General features: G+C 33.0%; 1 protein-coding gene across 2 annotated transcripts in view; it reads right to left on the reverse strand.

Annotated features, from left to right (window-relative positions):
* The window catches only part of LOC118197298 (exonuclease mut-7 homolog), a 120,663-nt gene extending 105,778 nt beyond the window's left edge, over window positions 1-14,885 (reverse strand). The window contains exon 1 of one of the 2 annotated variants that reach the window (XM_035368790.2): window positions 14,732-14,885. The gene's annotated coding sequence lies outside the window, so the exon portion shown is untranslated. The remainder of the gene's footprint in view (window positions 1-14,731) is intronic. The other variant, XM_035368789.2, reaches the window with a different exon arrangement.
* Window positions 14,886-18,634: the final 3,749 nt, after the last annotated feature.

Raw genomic sequence — 18,634 nt, forward strand, 5'->3', positions numbered from 1 at the left:
AATTCAGAAATTCATATAAAATTAAAAATTCAGCAAATGTTTTTAAAACTCAGTGAGGATATTTAAAAAGGATCATTTTATGCATAGACAGTAAGTTATCATAGAAAGATGATTATTATTTTTTACTATGAGGTAAGAAATGTGGATGTTCCAGAAAGGGAACATTGGCGTGTAAAGGTATATTTTTTAACATGATGAAATTACTTTGATTGCCGTGAATAGAGGCACGGAGAAAGATTTTCCAAATGTGAAAAGTTCGAGTAAGTGTTGAAAACAGGTGTTTATGCCTGTTAATCTGTTTTCGACTCCCGTACATCCCCCTCCTCTCCTTTCACACATTCGCATAAAGGTTTGAAGTGAGTTACTCACAGCTGCTAGAGAAAAGCATGTGGCGTTTCTTGATAGGTTAGAAGCTAGAGGTTGTTTATGACTCAGTGAAAAAGGTTTGGTTTATTTAATTATGGCAAAGCACACTAGGACTATCTTCCTATGGGGAGGATGCCTTCGTGGAGGACTTTCTAAGGAGAACTGGCTCGTATAAACGTTACACATGAGGAAATCCACGAAAACGCCCATGCAGCCAGCCCGTTCGCGGGATTCGAACCTCGGACCGAACTACCAGTGTTCAGCGGCCGCTGGTGGGCCAGTAAAAAAGGCATATATTTTGGAGTGTAGATTTCATTATTTTCCCATTGTTTGCATTTTTTTTTCAGTTCGTGAAGATACGCTATGCTAATAAGATGCCTCATTCGAAACCATTTCAGACTATTGAAGAAGCATTAGAATATTTATATACATTATCAGATGATGAAGAGTGTATTGATATTTGTCAACAGAAGAAACGGAATGTTTGACAGATGAGGAAGATGTAAATGAAGATATTTTTGAGCCTGTTCTGCCAGCGGAGGTATGTGGAAAAATCGAAATTTCTAATAAAATAGATGATGATGAAATGTCTCAAGAAATTTCATTTGATCCTCAAGAACCTTCATCTTCAAAGGGAAGGAAGAATTTGAAGCGAAAACATCGGTGGGGGAAAAATTAAAATTTTAACAAAATTCTAAAAACTGACAGCATTGAAAATATTTGTGAAGTGTTTCCTGAACTAGTTACTTTATCTCCAATTCAGATTTTTCACAACTAGGGAATATTTGCTGCATTTAGCAAATGACAGGTCTTAGCTGTAGATGAAAAGGATATTGGACAATTTTTTGGATTACTGTTGTTTAGCGGGTATCATCGAGTACCCGTCGAAGATTTATACTGGAGCACTCAAGAAGAGTTATCTGTCCCAGTAGTTTTTTCTGTAATGCCAAGAAATAGATTTCGAAAACTGAAAAAAATATTTTCATATTATAAATAATACCAAGTTGGCATTAGGAGATAAAACAGGAAAAGTTTCTCCTTTTTATGAAGAACTGGAAAAAAACTTTCAATAGTTCGGTATCTTCCATTTCTGCAGCGTGAATTTCTGTATGGAGATTATTTGTAACTTATTTCTACAACTCTTTTCCTTGTTTCAGTATACACTGCTAACAATTATTGTAAAATTCTTGCTTATCAACTATGTTTACTTTTTGTTTTAATTTATTACGAAAGCTTTTTTCTGTGGAAGCTTCATATCTTCTCCTAAGAAATTTTGGTGGAGTAGCTTTGCGGTTATAAAGATGTAGGCTCCCTATTTTTCTGCTTAATCTATATTACTACCGAATAACGTTGACAAATTCAGTTGCTCATTAGCAAGTGAAAAAAGTACAGACAAAATTGAAGCTTCGAATTAAAATGTCGAAAATCATGTTTTACAAAAATCATGTAAAAAAACTTTTTCCCGCCAATGTTCCATTTATGGAGCATGTTATAAATCATTTAAAAAAATTTTAATGTTTTTTTCTTTTTTCATAATTCTTATATATTTGAGTTTTAAACCGATTTTTCATAACAAAACATTTATTTTACTTTCGCATCATAGTTTAGCGTGTAAAAGGTTAAAAAACTGCAAGTTCTTTAGCGTGGCTCTTGATTCTAGCACTGACATTTCAGCAACATCACAATGTTCAGTTTTTCTTAGATATTGTACTGAAGACAACTCAGTTCAAGAAGATTTTTTTTTAATTTCTCCCAATGAAGGCCAAACCAGAGGCAAAGACTCTATTGATATTATTTGCGATTTCTTTGAACAGAACAATACAGTCAAAAGTCGTTAATTCGGACACCCATAATCCGGCCCTCAAAGCTAAAATCTTTCTGCGCATGCGTGCGTTGACGCATGCTCATAGGCATTTTACGCGTGCACGCAAGACATTTATGACTGCGTCTGCGCAAGCGCAGAATACGTTTTCACATGCGCGTTTAATGTATAACGGACGGTATAAGCTAAAATTATCTAATTATCTTTTTCAGTTAATGTTGATGATTGTGTTGTTCCTTAATCTTCGAATTGGATCCGGCTTATTATTTTTTGCAGACTGTAAGAGCAATTTTATAAAAGTAAGCTTGAACTTTCGATTATGTCAAATAGAATTTCCGATGCTGGAGCTCCCAAAGGATCTAGAAAACGAAAGTATGATTCGATGTCCATCAAACAAAAAATGAATTGCTACAAAAAATGGATAAAGGTATATCCTTTGTTTATCTAACCGTTCCGAAATCTGTTTATCAATTTCACGCTGCTCTGTGCAGGGGGGGACGTCGCGGCGAGCAATGAACTGGAAGTTGATCTGTCACCACTATCGTTATCTTCAGGGCAGATGTTTTTATTTTATTCGGCTTATAATTCCTTACTAAATGTAGTATTTAATCTCGATGTACTCCATCTTTGATATGATTTAAATCAAATTCCTCGTCATTATAAATATCACGAATACAAATCAAATAGTTTTCTGGTTGCAATTTTCAAATTTCGGCTATGCCTAAGGTACGCATGCGCGCGTTGAAATAAAGTAAACAAATAAATATTAAGCTTCTTTTTTTGTAAATTTTGATACCCTTTAGATCATAATTGCTCATTATTTTATAAATTACGGTTTCATATTTTTAATTTTAAAATTTCTGCATGCCATCTCACCAGATTTAAACTGATGTTCTATAATCCGGAATCGCCGAAGTCCCGACGAGTCCGGTTTAAGGACTTTTGACTGTATAGATATAAGAAAATTAGTTTCTGTGTGCACCGATGGCTGTCCTTCAATGACAGGCTCGGAAAATGGGTTTATTTCTCTGTTAAAAAAGAAATATGGTTTAACAAATCTAATAACATTTCATTGCATTATTCACCAGGAAAACTTGGCTGTGCACATTAAATGTCCTGAAATAGACTCTGTGATGAAAACTGTCATTAAGTACAGTGAATTACATCCGAGCAGGAGAACTGATTCACAGAAAATTCTAAAGCCTTTTGGAGGAAGTGGGCAGTCAATACAGCGATGTTCTTTTACATACTTCAGTTCATTGGCTTAGCAGAGGCAAGGTGTTGGAAAGGTTTTTTTCTCTGCGGCAAGAAATTATGCTGTATTTACAGCAAGACAATAAAATGTGCAGTGAATTGCAAGATGATGGATGGTGGTGTATTTTAGCATTTCTGTGTGACACAGATAAACTTAACTCACTCAATTTGGATTTACACGGTTACAATAAAATAATTTCACAGATGGCAAATAAAATATTTGCATTCGAAGAGAAGCTTAATGTGTATAAAGAAGAGATTCAGAACCAAATACTGCAAAATTTTTTAACAATGACTAAAGCTAAAAAGGAAGGTATTAATATTTCTTCGGATAACTGTATGAAGATTTCAAATTACTTAATGGCATTATCGGAAGAATTTAAAAGTAGATTCAGTGATTTAAGGAAAACTAAAAGCATGTTGTTATTTCTCAAAAATCCTTGGCACTTAGATCCAACAGTCATATCAGAACTGGCAGGCATATTGGGATGTACGTACAGCTGTTTGACGAATTTATAGAGTTCAAGAACAACACACATTTGGAAGCTTTATTTAAAGAAAAGAGGGCGGAAATAGATTACGCCGATTTTTGTTAAACCGTGCCTGGACAATACAGAACTGTACAAAAATTTGCTCAAATCACATTTTTCTCACATTTTTCGCATCAACTTATCTTTGTGAATCGTCATACTCTAAAATGAAGTATGCAAAATATGTATACAGAAACCGGCTCACTGATTATCATTTGGATGTCTTACGAGTAGCTTGCAGTAATTGTAAACTTGATATAGAAAAGATTGTTAAAAAGTGTACACGATTTCAATGATCTCATTAGTCTTTGTGTAATAAATACATTAATCATGTAATTTACGTTTCTTTTTTTATTTTTATTGTATTACTTGTCGTAATTTAGTAAACTGAAATAAAGTGAATTTTTTTTTAACAAAAACTAAGAAAATTTTAATTAATATGTTCGGCCATATTTCAAAAGCTGTCAGAAACATACTCTTCTTTAACAATTATGTATTAAAGTACATTTTCATAATAAAACAAATGGTTATTTCGCATTGTTATCTTGGCCTGTGATAATGTTGCGGCCCACTTGAAATAGCGCTTCCGAGAAGTGGCCTGTGGATGAAAAAGATTGAGTATGGCTGTCCTAGAGGTTAGCACTAATCAAGCATTCTATTTTTAATTGAATTTCCCTGGGTTTTATGAATATTCACGCCATTTTACATAAGATACAAGATAGTGAGAGATGACTTCAACGTCTACTCAGCAGAAAAAGAGAAAAAATTAGGTTGTGAATTGGAAAGACAAGAAGAATATACGTTTGATGAGTACAGTCCATAATAACTCAATGATTGATGTTGGAACACGGAAAAGAACTATAAAAAACCAATAATTGTAAAAGATTACAACAACAAAATGGGAGGAGTGGACCACCTGGATCAGATGTCATCAAATTATTCTGCTGTTAGAAATAAGCAGAGAGATTATTTTTCCATTATGCTTTATTTCCTTATAATTTTACTTAATATTCCTTGACATTCATCCACTACGAAAGTCATGTATGGAAAGTTATGATGTACAGAGAAAACAACATTACAAGCTACGAAAAACAGATGGCCGCTGGGGAGAAATTTTTGTGCACAATAGAGGACGGCGAAAGAGTTAAATTTGATATGGTACATGTTTGAATTGCAAATTAAGCAACTTATTGCACTGAACCCCCTTCCCCCCGAAAATATTTTCCATACGCTATTGGACCTCAACAACCAAGTCATTTCTGCTAGTGGCTTTTCTACTAAAAAGGCTGTGCATCTCTAATGTAAAGAAAGCTTCAATAAGGAGTTTATGATTGTTGCAGGATTCTCTAACAACAGAAAATTAAAATGGCAAGTGTGGGGAAAAAATAATAAAGATATCATCAAGAGATAGTCTTGCATCTGATATTTACAGAAGAAATTTCATTTCTTTATACCAGTGTCTTTCAAAGAACAAAACATCATCAAAGCAAAGCAACCAGTTGGACTTCAAAATGTACCACTGCAATCCCTGAAAAAATGAAGATTAGTTGCAAATATTCTCCTTTCAATAAAAATATATTTCAGGCTGCCCCTTGCGAAAACTGGCGATTTGCCAGCAAAGCACGATTTCAAGATGGCTACTACACAAAACCAAAATAACAAGTCAAAGAATTGCACAAACCTGGTGCCCATGTACACATCAATCTATTTTCACTTTTAAAAAAATCAGAGATTTGCACTTCCTTGACTTTGTCCATGTACACATCAATCTATTTTCACTTAAAAAAATCAGGAGAATGATGGCATCATATAATGTTAAAACAAAGTTGCTCATACCAAAGTTGAACAAAATTTATAGCCAATTGAAGCTCAATAAACTGCATTTTAAATCACACAATGAAATAACATAAAAAAGGAAATACATGTTATCGCACATACACACTCCAAAAAGGAAATATCGACTTACCATTATTTAGAAATTTCCGTGTCTTCAGTCTGTGACATACAAAATTCCTTAAGAGCATCCAAAAACTTTATAAAATTACCTGAACTAGAATATGCATATTGCCATCACCACATAAATTCACAAAAATAAGAGTAAAAAATATCCTCCATAGTGCCGTACTGTTGGTGGCATTTCTTGCCTGAAACATTCGTGCGACAAAAACATTGAAAGCCATCTGAACAATCTTTATGTTCGAACATACGCATTTCCTTTGTACAAACAAGACACTTATAAATAACTATTGAGTAAACCTTCATTTACACACCAGTCAATTAAAGCATTTTTTCCCTTTCGTTCCAAATCGTACAGAAACTTCCCATTAATCTCATCACATACAGCACAAAATAAGCAACGTACTTCCTAACTGACATCTAATGCAGAAATAAGCTCTTACAAATATTTTCGCATCAGTTAAATTCACCCCAATCATGCAACCAATCACATCATAATAGGGTTTTCATAGCATTCAACTACTCAGGTTACCATAAATGAAACAATAATTTGGTGATAAATGAAACAACAACTTGGCGATAATCCAAGGGGCACCTTAAAATATAGACTAACCCGTTTTCACAATATTTCTGCAAAGTCCTCCAATGTTTCACCTATGGATTATTATGCCTTTTGTCTCTTGGATTCTTTTTAAGCACAAATCCACCAGGATTGATGATCTCTGGAAAAAAGTCGAAGATGCATGCTAATTACCACTAGAAATTTTACGAAAAGCACCTTTATGCGTAATGGAAATCATGATCCAAACTTATTAAAAAGGCTATCATAATACAGTACAAAGTCCGAGATCCAGATATCCAATATCCAGAATGAACTAAAATCCGTACCTTAAAGCCACCAACAAAAAATTTTTTATGATTTTTCCCCATAAGAAAACATTTAGAGAATCCCAATTCTTAATTTCACTACGGCACTAAATAAAATACCCTCATTACTGACGAAACAATCATTTTAGCATAATTTTGTGTGATCAATAATTGGCTCTGCAGCTGTGTATCTGCTTGGCATACATTTCAAACCGAAACATTCTACATAGAAACGTTTACAAATACTAATATTTTATATCCCTGATGCCAAACTGGCAAATCATTAGTTATTATATTTTGCTTTTATCACCATATGTTTATCAACACATGACAACTCGAGTAATGACTCATGCAATGATGCTTAAACAATTTCTTTTTAATATTAGTAACTGAATAACAATAGCATGGAAACCTTTTATGTTGACACTATGATTGCCGATGATTCCAGATTTAAGTTAAATGCGTTAAATGTTGACAAGGAAAAAATATTTTTAATTTCTTTCCATACACTAAAAATAGATTTTGCTAATGATACTCATAGGCCAAAAGATTACATTTAATGCTATTTGGAATAAGAATAACTGATCTTTTTACAATAAAGAATAATTGATCTTTTTATTTACATAAACCCAAAACCGCTGCCAGAACTTGTATGGCCACGCCTGGCAGCAGAATTTAGGGAACACAAAATATTTGTAATTTAGAGAAGCACAGAGTAACAAAATTAAGGAATGATAAAATTTTTAAAATTTATGGAAAGTACTGGGGCCCAAAACTGAGGAGAGGCAAAAATTTAGAACTTAGGGAGGCACTCAGTAGCAGAATTTAGGACCCGCAGAGACTGCATCAGGAGGCAAAATATACAGCACCGGCCCTCAGCAAGTTTAAATATATGTGGGGGAATTTAAATTTATTCAGGACTCAGATAAGCTTTAAGCATGTGCAAGAATTAAACACAAGTATAATAAATAACTAAATTAATAAAATTCAAGCTCAATTGTCTCAGTGTGTGATAGAAGCAATGCAAAATTTAACGGAAGATGGAGCTGCAACAGGATCTACAAAGCAAAAGCATGTTTCAATATCCATTCCATAAAAAGTGAAATTGCAGCAAAAAGTGGATATAGGTATATCCATCTCAAAATTATGTGAGGAGTATGGCATCGAAAAGTCAACTGCATGTGACATAACAGAAAAAGGAACTTTTTGAATTTTTGCAAATTCTGACACTACACTTGCAAGGAATAACAGAAAAATTATTTGCTATGCGCTAAAAGCGACGATCAGGACAAACTGATGATTGAATGGCCAGACAGAGATGCAGCGAGAGGTCCAATGCTAATGCCTCAAGCCAAAATATTTCATGAAGAAATGAACTTTAAAACTGAGTGCACATATTTGATAAACTGGTTAACGAAATTTTAAAATCACCGTGTTATAACGCAATTCAAAATTTTAGGTGAAAAATACTGAAGCTGCTGAACTATTTACAGATGAATTCATTGAATTCATTAATACAGTACATAGTCTTTAATCCGGATGTCCATAATCTGGACCTCAAAGCTACGAACTTTCTGCGCATGCGCATAATACGTTTACGCATGCGCGTTTAATGTGTAACAGTATAAGCTAGGCTGAAGTTATCTAATTATCTATTTCAGTTAATGTTGCAGATTGCGTTGTTCCTTAATCTTCTAATTGGATCTAGCTTATTATTTTTTGCAGACTGTTAGAGCAGTTTTATAAATAGTAAGCTTGAACTTTCGATTATATCAGAAAGAGTTTCCGATTCTGGAGCTGCCAAAGCATCTACAAAGCGAAAGCATGCTTCGATGTCCATCAAACAAAAAGTGGAAATGCTGCAAAAAATGGATAAAGGCATGAAGAAAGTGACAGAGAGGTAGTGAAAATGAAAAAATTTCAATTGACAAGTCAGTCGGTATTCTCAGCACAGCAATTACACGACTTGAACAGCGGAACTTTGTAACTGAACAAGAAATTATGTCTGTTTATAGAATTAGAGAAAGTATTAGCACATAAAACGAAGCAACTTAAACAATTTACATTTAAACATTTAAAGAAATGCTTAATAAAGTAAACAAACAAATACTAAGCTTTTTTTTTTTTTACATTTTGATACTCTTTAAATCATAATTGCTTTTTATTTTATAAATTACGGTTTCATATTTTTAATTTTAATATTTCTGCATGCCATCTTACCAAATTTAAATTTATGATCTATAATCCGGAAAAACCCCTAATCTGGAATCGCCGAAGTCCCGACAAGTCCGGATTAAAGACTTTGTACTGTAGTGAAATGGTATCTCTAGGAGAAATTTAATACAGTCAAAAGTCGTTAATCCGGACTCGTCGGGACTTCGGCGATTCCAGATTATCGATTTTTCCGGATTATAGATCATCAGTTTAAATCTCGTAAGATGGCATGCAGAAATTCTAAAATTAAAAATATGAAACCGTAATTTATGAAATAAAGAACAATTATGATCTAAAGGGTATCAAAATTTACAAAAAAAAAAAAAGCTTAATATTTATTTGTTTACTTTATTAAACATTTCTCTCAATGTTAAGTTGTTTAAGTTGCTTCATTTTATGTGATAATACTTTCTCTTTAATTCTATAAAAAGACATAATTTCTTGTTCAGTTACAAAGCTCCTCTGTTCAAGTCCCGTTAATTGCTGTGCCGAGAATACCGACTAACTTGTCAATCGAAATTTTTTCGTTTTCACTAACCTCTTTGTCACATTCTTCATTGTCTTTATCCATTTTTTGCAGCAATTCCACTTTTTGTTTGTTGGACATCGAAACATACTTTCGTTTTGTAGATCCTTTGGAAGTTCCAGCATCGGAAATTCTATTTGACATAATCGAAAGTTCAAGTTTACTTTTATAAAATTGCTCTTACAGTCTGCAAAAAATAATAAGCCTGATCCCATTCCAAGATTAAGGTACAACGCAATCATTAACATTAACTGAAATAGATAATTAGATAATTTTAGCTTACACCGTCCGTTATACATTAAACGCGCAGGCGAAAACGTATTCTGCACTTGCACACACGCATATGCGCAGTAGTCAAGGTCTTACGCGCACGCGTGAGACGCCTGTGCGCATGTGCCAATGCGGCGCATGCGCAGAAAGTTTTTAGCTTTGAGGTCCGGATTATAGATCATTCCGGATTATGGGTGTCCGAATTAACGACTTTTGACTGTACTGAAGCTGCTGAATTATTTGCAGATGAATTCATTAATAGTGAAATGTTATTTCCAGGACAAATTTACAACGATGATGAAACTGGTCTTTTTTTTGGCAATATGTACCACAAAATATCTTGGCAACCTTCACAGAAAAAGGCACCAACTGGTGTCAAAGATTCCAAAGCTAGACTAACAATTTTAGCAGGCGCAAATGCTGCAGGAATGCACAAGTGTAAACTTTTCGTAATCAGAAAAAAAAAAAAAAAAGAGTAAAGGTTTATCCGTTATATATCATGCAAATAAAACAACAGTGATGACACAAGCATTAATGTAAAAATGGTTTGAAAACCATTTCATATCCGAGCTTGGCAAAATCTGAATTCGGTTGCTTAACCTGATGACGCAAAATTTGTCCCTATTGTAGACAACTGTTCGGCTCTATACTTCATTTATAATTTTATTGAAAGATAATATATCCATGTTATTCTTTCATCTAAACTGTATGCCATCATTCAGCCTATGGATATCGGAATAGTGCGCACGCTGAAGTGAAAATATAAAGTTGTATTTTTAAAATCCATGTTAAATTTCTTGAATAATGGCAAGACTATTTAGGTATTTTTTAAATATTTTAGCATAAAGTCTGGTGTGTAAAGCATCACAAGATCATGGGAGGATGTGCCTCAAGATACTTTAAAAAGTACTTGGCATAACTTATGGCCAAAAGCTATCATATTTCATGGTGAGGATGATGAAGATGATAACTGTGAATGTGACAGCTTTCGGATATCACAAACTACAGGCGAAATTTTCCAGTTAATGGATTTTGTTAAGAAATGTGAAGAAGCGGCAATAAATGAAGATGATATAACAAAGTTTTTCATTGTGATGACAATGGCGTCATCAATCAATTAACGGATAGAAAAATCTGTAGTATAGTTCTAAATCCAGAAAATACTACCGATAGTGAAAAAAGTGACAGAGAGGTTATTGAAAAGGAAAAAATTTCGATTGACAAGTTAGTTGAAATTCTCAAAATAGCAACTACAAGACTTGAACAGTGGAACTTTGGGTAAAACTCTGACATACACCCTAATTTCACCAGATGTGGCGATATGTGTTCTGTGCTGGCTTTTGGCACAATTGCGTGTTGTATGGTAACCCTATTGACATTAAAAAATCTTTCGCTGAAGCTCGTTGGTTCGTGTCATGCTCTGTGTCTGAGAAAACGGGATAAAAAATAAAACGGTGGAAGTTGTTGAATTGAATTTCGGAAAAAGGAAATATCATCATGGCCATGCCGTTGAGGGGCAGTGGGTATTTGGAGGTGTGGAAAGAGAGTCTGGGAGATTAATTTTAGTGGTTGTGCATGATAGAAGTAGAGATTTGTGAACCATAGTATGAATTTTCTGGATAGTGTGTCTGGCTGTTATATAAATATGATAATGACTACGCGGCAGCATAAAATTGGTATTTCTGCTGTTAAAAAAGCATTAATTCATGGTAAGTGCATTTTATTTTATTCTCATTTTGTAGAATGTTATGTTCATTATTTTTTTAGCATGAATTTGTCTTTTTTATTTTTTTTTTTTTGAATTGTTTGATATTTAGTTATTTTAGTTTATTTTGTTGATTAGTGAGTAGCGTCTAGACTGTGCAATTCGTAGATGTTTTTTACAGTTGAAACAGAATGCTGTGTACATGGTATTCTTTGAAATTTATTGTTATGTTAATTTATTAAAGCAAGGTGTGCGCAGTTCGTAGATTCATTTGTTGTCTAGATTGTGCCAGTCGTAGATGTTTTTTTTAAGTTAAAACATATCGTTGTGTACATGGATTCTTGTCAAATATTTTTGGTTAGAAACTTCACGTTTTTGCTATCTAAATTTTTTGTTTTGGACTTTTAGCTTAAATTGTGTTCAAAACGCAGTTTTTGCATGTGCGAAAATCACGTTTTTGGAGACATTTTAGGCTTAAAGTTTGAAATGTAGACAAAAAATTTAGATAGTAATATGGCAGCGTGGAGTTTCTCACCAAAAATGTTTGGCAAGAAATTTGGCGACTTGGCACATATCAGAGAAGTTCCAAACTTTGTAACTGTTACAAGAGATTATGTCTGTCTATAGAACTGAAGAGAAAGCATTAGCACAAAAAACGAAGCAACTTAAATAATTTACATTCAAAGAAATGTTTAAAAAAGTAAAAAAATAAACACTAAGCTTTGTTTTCTTTTGGGATGTTTTTTTAAGTGAAAATAGGTCGACGTGTACATGGATGATACCGTGTATGTGCAATTCTTAAAAACGCGGCAAGCAGTTTGCGATTCTGCACGTTCTTCCAATTTCGCACCTAATCTTCGTCATGATTAAGCACTTTTGTTCCATAAAAGTTCTAATATAAGCATAATTTGGCTAGCAGATTGTTAGGAAAAATGTTGAGTAAAAAAAAAAAATGCCTTTACTTCGTGAAAACAAAATGGCGTCCAAACAAAAACTAGCAGGTTGCTGTAGCAGGGTTGGTTGCCAAATTTTCGCCAAAACATCGCCAAGTTACCATATTCCAAAGATTAACCGAAAATATATGTTCCCAAGAAATGTTACTATTCTTAACAGCAAACGCAAATATCTATGGTATGCTCATTCTTAAAACAGAGTGATTACACATAGGACTATGAAAACTTCCATTTAACCAGTGCATTTGCCAGATTTCAGTTTAGATCAAACTATCAAATGATTCTTTGTCAGCTATTGGTGAGGCTATACGACTAATATAGAAATTATAAAGAAACAGAATTTATTAATGAACAAAATTTTATACAGCAATGCACTTATATGAAAAGAGGGAAACACGAATGCTTTTTACATTGAAAAAAGGTACTATTCGGTTTTGAGGGCCGTAAAAAATCGCCAAACTACTGTTGATGCCAATGCTGCCAAAAATAATTCCGGTAATCCTAATGCAAGAAAGGAAGTATAATAGTAAATAACTATCTAAGATTGATGTCTTAATTTAGATGAAAGGTTAATTTCATACAATACTTTTTTATTATTATAATTTATATAGAAAAGGCTAAACATGACTGAATGGAAGCAAAAGAGTAAATAACTATTTCAGATCATTATTATAATTTATATAAAAATTGCTAAGCATAACTGAATGGATGTCTGCATCGCTATTTCGCTACCGACTTATCGCTAAAGCATAATTTCATCTCATTGGTTGTTCAAATGTAATTTTCTATAATGAATGATGCCTTTTCTTTGAAAATATTCTCGGTAAAGTGCGGAATCGCTCACTTATTTGTTTGCCGCTTTTTACAAGGATAAAAACAATTGGATTTTTGTCAATTTTCTTTTACTTTTTAAGTGAAAATAGGCGATGTGTGCATAGACAAAGTCAAGGATGTGCGCAGTGCCATTTTTGTGCAATTTTGGGATTATTTTTATGTGAAAATAGGTCGATGTGCACATGGATACCGAGTACGTGCAATTCTTAAAAACGCGTCAAGCAGTGGGTGATTCTGCACTTTACCCAAAATTCTATTGCCGACTTTTCGTCATGAGCAATTCCCAAATTGTTAAATCCATAGGATATCAAAAAAGGATTTAAAATTAAAAAAGAATTTAAAAATTAAACTAAAATTTGTATGGCGTCTTAAAAAATATAGAACTATATAAACTTACGCAATCTGAAATCAGCTCGTGCGCTAGATTTGGTGCTCTGTTCAATGGGCGCGTTCGCTAGATTTGGCGCTTTTGCTCATACATTTTCGCTGCAATTTTTTTACGGTCCTCAAAACGGAATAGTACCGAAAAAAATTATGGACCTGAGAAGCTACGAAAACAGTTCTAATAAATCATTTTGTAAAGAGAAAAAATTGATAAAGTTCAGTACGGTTCAAATGTGATAAATATATCAAAGTTAGCATAGGAACAAAGTTAATATCGCATTATAATTATACAATCAAGAAGAAAATCATAAAAACCGAAAAATTTATGGTAAAATTTATGTTTACTATAAATGCTACAAATTCTGTGCAACAAGTGAGCATTTAGAAAGAACAGCTGAAAATATTTTGCAGCATATAATTCTTAAATGGCCAGTTTACTAATATTATTTACATAACAAGCATGACATACAGCAAGATTTTGAATTTTTTCCACAGCTTGAAGAAATTCAAACAAAATGAAGATATTTGAATAAAACAGTTCAAAAAAGAAAATCATTAACTCTTTTATATCAATTCATTTTAATAAGTGTTAATATATAATACACTTATTAAACATAGTAGTATTTTGTATAAATGATCTCATTGCTCCACAAGATTCAGTGTGACCACAGTGAAATATTTATTTTAAATCAGATATCTAAGATAAAATTTTAAGCTGTTAAAAGAATCACTGCAGATAGCATAGCAGAAAATTAAGCTACTCGCCGTTGTGAAACTATTCACTTCATATTGTAAATTACATTACCATCAGTTCTGGTAGAGTGCATACCAAAACTGCATAGAACTATGCATTGCATAGTTCAGAATGTCAAGTTCAGAATTTCACTCGTATGTCCGTTCTAAAAACACCAAATATGATACAAGAAGTTAGAAAATAAATAATTATCAACAATAAAGTAGCATTTATACCCGACACAAAAGAGAGTTTATTTATTTAATTATATTTTCAATTTTATTTCTATTTGAAAATATTCAGGAACCTATTCATACCTTAAACACAAATGCTAAGCACACACACATATATATATATAGTTGTATAATTTTTTTCAGATTAAAAAACTGTATGCACAAGTCATAACATTATTAGAACCTCTCATACCGCGAACTTAAAACTAGAGCTGGAGCAAACCGCATGTATTCGTTACCGCGTAACGGGTACATCGGTTGACTCGAAGTACCGATTCGGTACTCACAAATTCATTTCGTTACTCGCATTTGTTCGTTACTCGCATCTGTCGTACGATGCGGTTTATTCGAGTACGAATGATGCGGTTGCTATTCGAATACGAATGATGCGGTTTCTATGCGAATACGAATGATTTCCTAACAATACCCGTGTGCCACATTTTTCATTGATGATTTCGAATTTTTTTGGTTAACTCATCGGGCATGATTAAAAGTATAATGCATTTGTTTTTGATAAACGTATTAGAATTATAGTGTAGAAGAAAGGTTTTCGGCGGGGTCGGTATTGACCCCCTGGTTGTCGATAAAATTTTAAAGCAGGTAAATAATGATCAAGGAATACAATGAAAGTCGATAGCCGAATTTGCATGGGCAGTTAATCGGCACAATAAAGATCCCATTAATACGAAACTTTATTTGATAAAAGTGATATTTAATTAGCTATTCATATAATGCTATATCACAGGAAGACAAAACTTATTCAAAATACATGCGTATAAGTTGAATTTTGGAGTATAATTATAATAACTTTAAGTCTTGGAATAAAAGTCATTCGAAAGAAGTATCACAAAATAAAAGCTTTTATCTAGCCCAGCACCATTGATTTTTCCATCTTCTTACTTAACTGAAGAAAGCTTTAGTCAACTTATTACGGGAAACAAGGAATAATACGGCATAAGCAATTTTATGCTACATATTTAAAAATGTGCATGTGCATCAATATATGAAGCGCAGTGATTAAAATCGAACTTTTAAAAAATTAAATTCTGTAATTTTTTTCCTGAAAACTTTTTATATTTGTAAACTTAATAATTATACAAAACATAATAAAACATAAATCTAAATTTTTGTTTGTGTTCTTAGTTATAAATATTATCTTTAAGTGCCATATATGCAATTATTATTATTGTTATGTTGCAGACTGTATATTATAAAGAAAAATGTAAGTGGGTAGATGAAGAAACCTTTAACAGGGATCGATCTAAGAACGGATTTGGGAATGCCTGGTGTAGAACATCGATTTTTGCAAAATCAAGCCCATACCAAAAATTTATGAGGGGAAGTTATTATTCTCTCCTGCATTTACGAGAGAAATTCTTATTTTCTGCATAAAACTGATTTCGTTAATATGTAGTTTTGACTTGCTGTTGATGATGTATGTAATCTTACAAATACAAACTTTATGTCGCTATAATTAGCATCTTATATATGCTTGCTATTATTGAACTGAGTACGGCAAAGCAAGTGGAGGTTATCCATCTATGGAAGGGATGGCTTTATGGAAGACTTTCTAAGGGAAACTGGCTTGTATTTGAATTTCATATAAGGGAAAATAATAAAAGTATTTATGCAGTCAGCCCGTTCGCTGATATTATAAACAATATCGAACCAGCACCGTTGACCAGACTTATACATTCTACCCACTAATGAACTATATAAACCATCTGCATATTTAACACCTGCTCCCTTAAATAATTTTAAACAGAGGATTTAAATTACTAGATGACTAATAGCGTAAAATTCATTGTACTTAACGCAGCAAAGTTGGCCTTCTCTCTATATTATAAAAAATAATAATAATAAAATAAAATAAATTAATATTTTTGATAAGTTTAACGGACTTAGCTTCTTAACCTCTCTTGTGCAATATTTGTGTAATAATTAATAAATGTCAAATTAAATACCCTAACTTACTTTTTTTTTCTTTTTTGGAATACTTAATTCTCTTAATCATTGTGATTTTAAATATTTGGTTCAAAATGAAAGGGCTTTTGCTATTTTAGTGTCTCCACTTTCAAAGAATCGCGACGCTAAACTTGATTGCTACAGGGAAAATGGGGCCGCATACGGAGGGTTATTCAAAGCTGTAAAAGGACAAAAGCTTTACAACTTAAAAGTATCACATAACCTTCGAAGTATTTTCTCGCCGTTTACTTAGGGATGAATGGGAAAGGGACTTGTGGGGAAGGATGACTTTCATTGACCTTACCAGTCGAAAACCTTAAGTCGAAAACCTAGCTTTGGTATTTAATCTTTGCTAATCACATGACACAAAATGTCGGAAAAAGATATCCTTATTATAATGGGGCGATAGACTGTATGCGATTTTTTTAAATTTATTTTTATTGCATTTAAAAATGAAAATAATTTATTATAAAATTTCATAACATCCATTTGGCGCCCCCTAAATGCTGCGCCCGGGAACAGATGTCACCCCTTGCCCCCCCTAGCTACGCCACTGCTTAGGTTTTGATTTCTAATATTGATTAAATATTTTCTGTAGACATTCTGATTAGAATAATGGATATGCAAAAACATATGCAAAAGGTGTGTATCTGAATATAATTAGGTTTTTATAACATAGGGCCCATTTTATTAATTTATAAAACAATATTATCGCTGTTTTGAAAGAAAGCAAAAATGTGACAAATGTATAATGAACATTAATATACATGCTTTACTAGAAATTCACCCTTTCGTCATTAGCGGTTCTGATGAAAGGAATGGGAAGAAGTAGCAAACGCAATAACGAATAGCGGACAAATAACGAAATCTAATCTTTAATGCCGTCATCCAGTTTCTTTAGCCCATCAGCGGTCGAGCGGTAACGTCGTTGAACACTGGTAGTTCGGTCTGAGGTTCGAATCCCGCGAACGGGCTGGCTGTATGGGTGTTTTCGTGGTTTTCGCCATGTGTAAAGTGTATATCAACCATTTCCCTTAGAAAGTCCTCCACGAAGGCATCCCCCCTTTAGGCAGATAGCCCTAGTGTGCTTTGCCGTAATTAAATACACCAACACCAACACAGTTTCTTTATTTGTATTTGGGAAAGTTTTATTGTCATTATGAAAAGTGAAATTTGATATGGATACCGCATAACATTTTAAATTATGCTTATTTTTGCTGCACTTCATTTAAACTTATTTCCTCGAATTATTCTAACTTAATTAAGCGATACCCGAAGGCAAGTTACAAATGGCATCAAACACTGCAAATTTTGAAATTAAATTTCCCGGTCAATCTCCGTCCACGGGACTCAAACTTCTTGTATTTTTATTTTTTCATAACGAGTATAAAACTTTGCCAGCTATAAATACAGGAACCAGAAGACAACATTAAAAGTTAGATTTCATAATTTGTTCAAAATTAATTCTTTTTAAAATTTGAATTTGACAAAATATGAATATTTTCGTCATTTAAAATACTTCTGTATTTTTGTTGCACCGTATTTAAACTTGCTTCTTCGAGTTATTGACATTAAATTACATTAATTCCGTTATCTATTAGAAAATAATTATAGCAAATCATCTAATTACGACATCTCTAAGAGGTCACTTTCTAAGAAATCTGTATTTTTGAGAACATAAACAAACATTGGTAGTGAACATCACCTTTTTAAGACCACGACATGTAAAATCCTCTAAAAAGCATGAATGGTTGCATTTAAAGAGGACTCATTGCTTTTAATAAAGAATGATACATGTTTTTGGTGTGTGTGTGCCAAAATAGTGATACCGTGGTTCTGTTGCTTTAGAAAATGTGTGAAATTAAAAAAATGGATACTATATAACAAAAATGTTGTTATATTTAGACACAACACCTTCTGAACACGTCTGAAATTCATTCTTCCGCTCAGCAAAATTCGTCTGCATAAAATAATAAATAGTATTAGAAATCAAAAGCTAAGTCGAAGTAGAAACAGTCATCT

Source organism: Stegodyphus dumicola, chromosome 10 (genome assembly GCF_044657685.1).
Source record: "Stegodyphus dumicola isolate Sdum_Otavi_A_Nest chromosome 10, ASM4465768v1".
NCBI lineage: Eukaryota > Metazoa > Arthropoda > Arachnida > Araneae > Eresidae > Stegodyphus > Stegodyphus dumicola.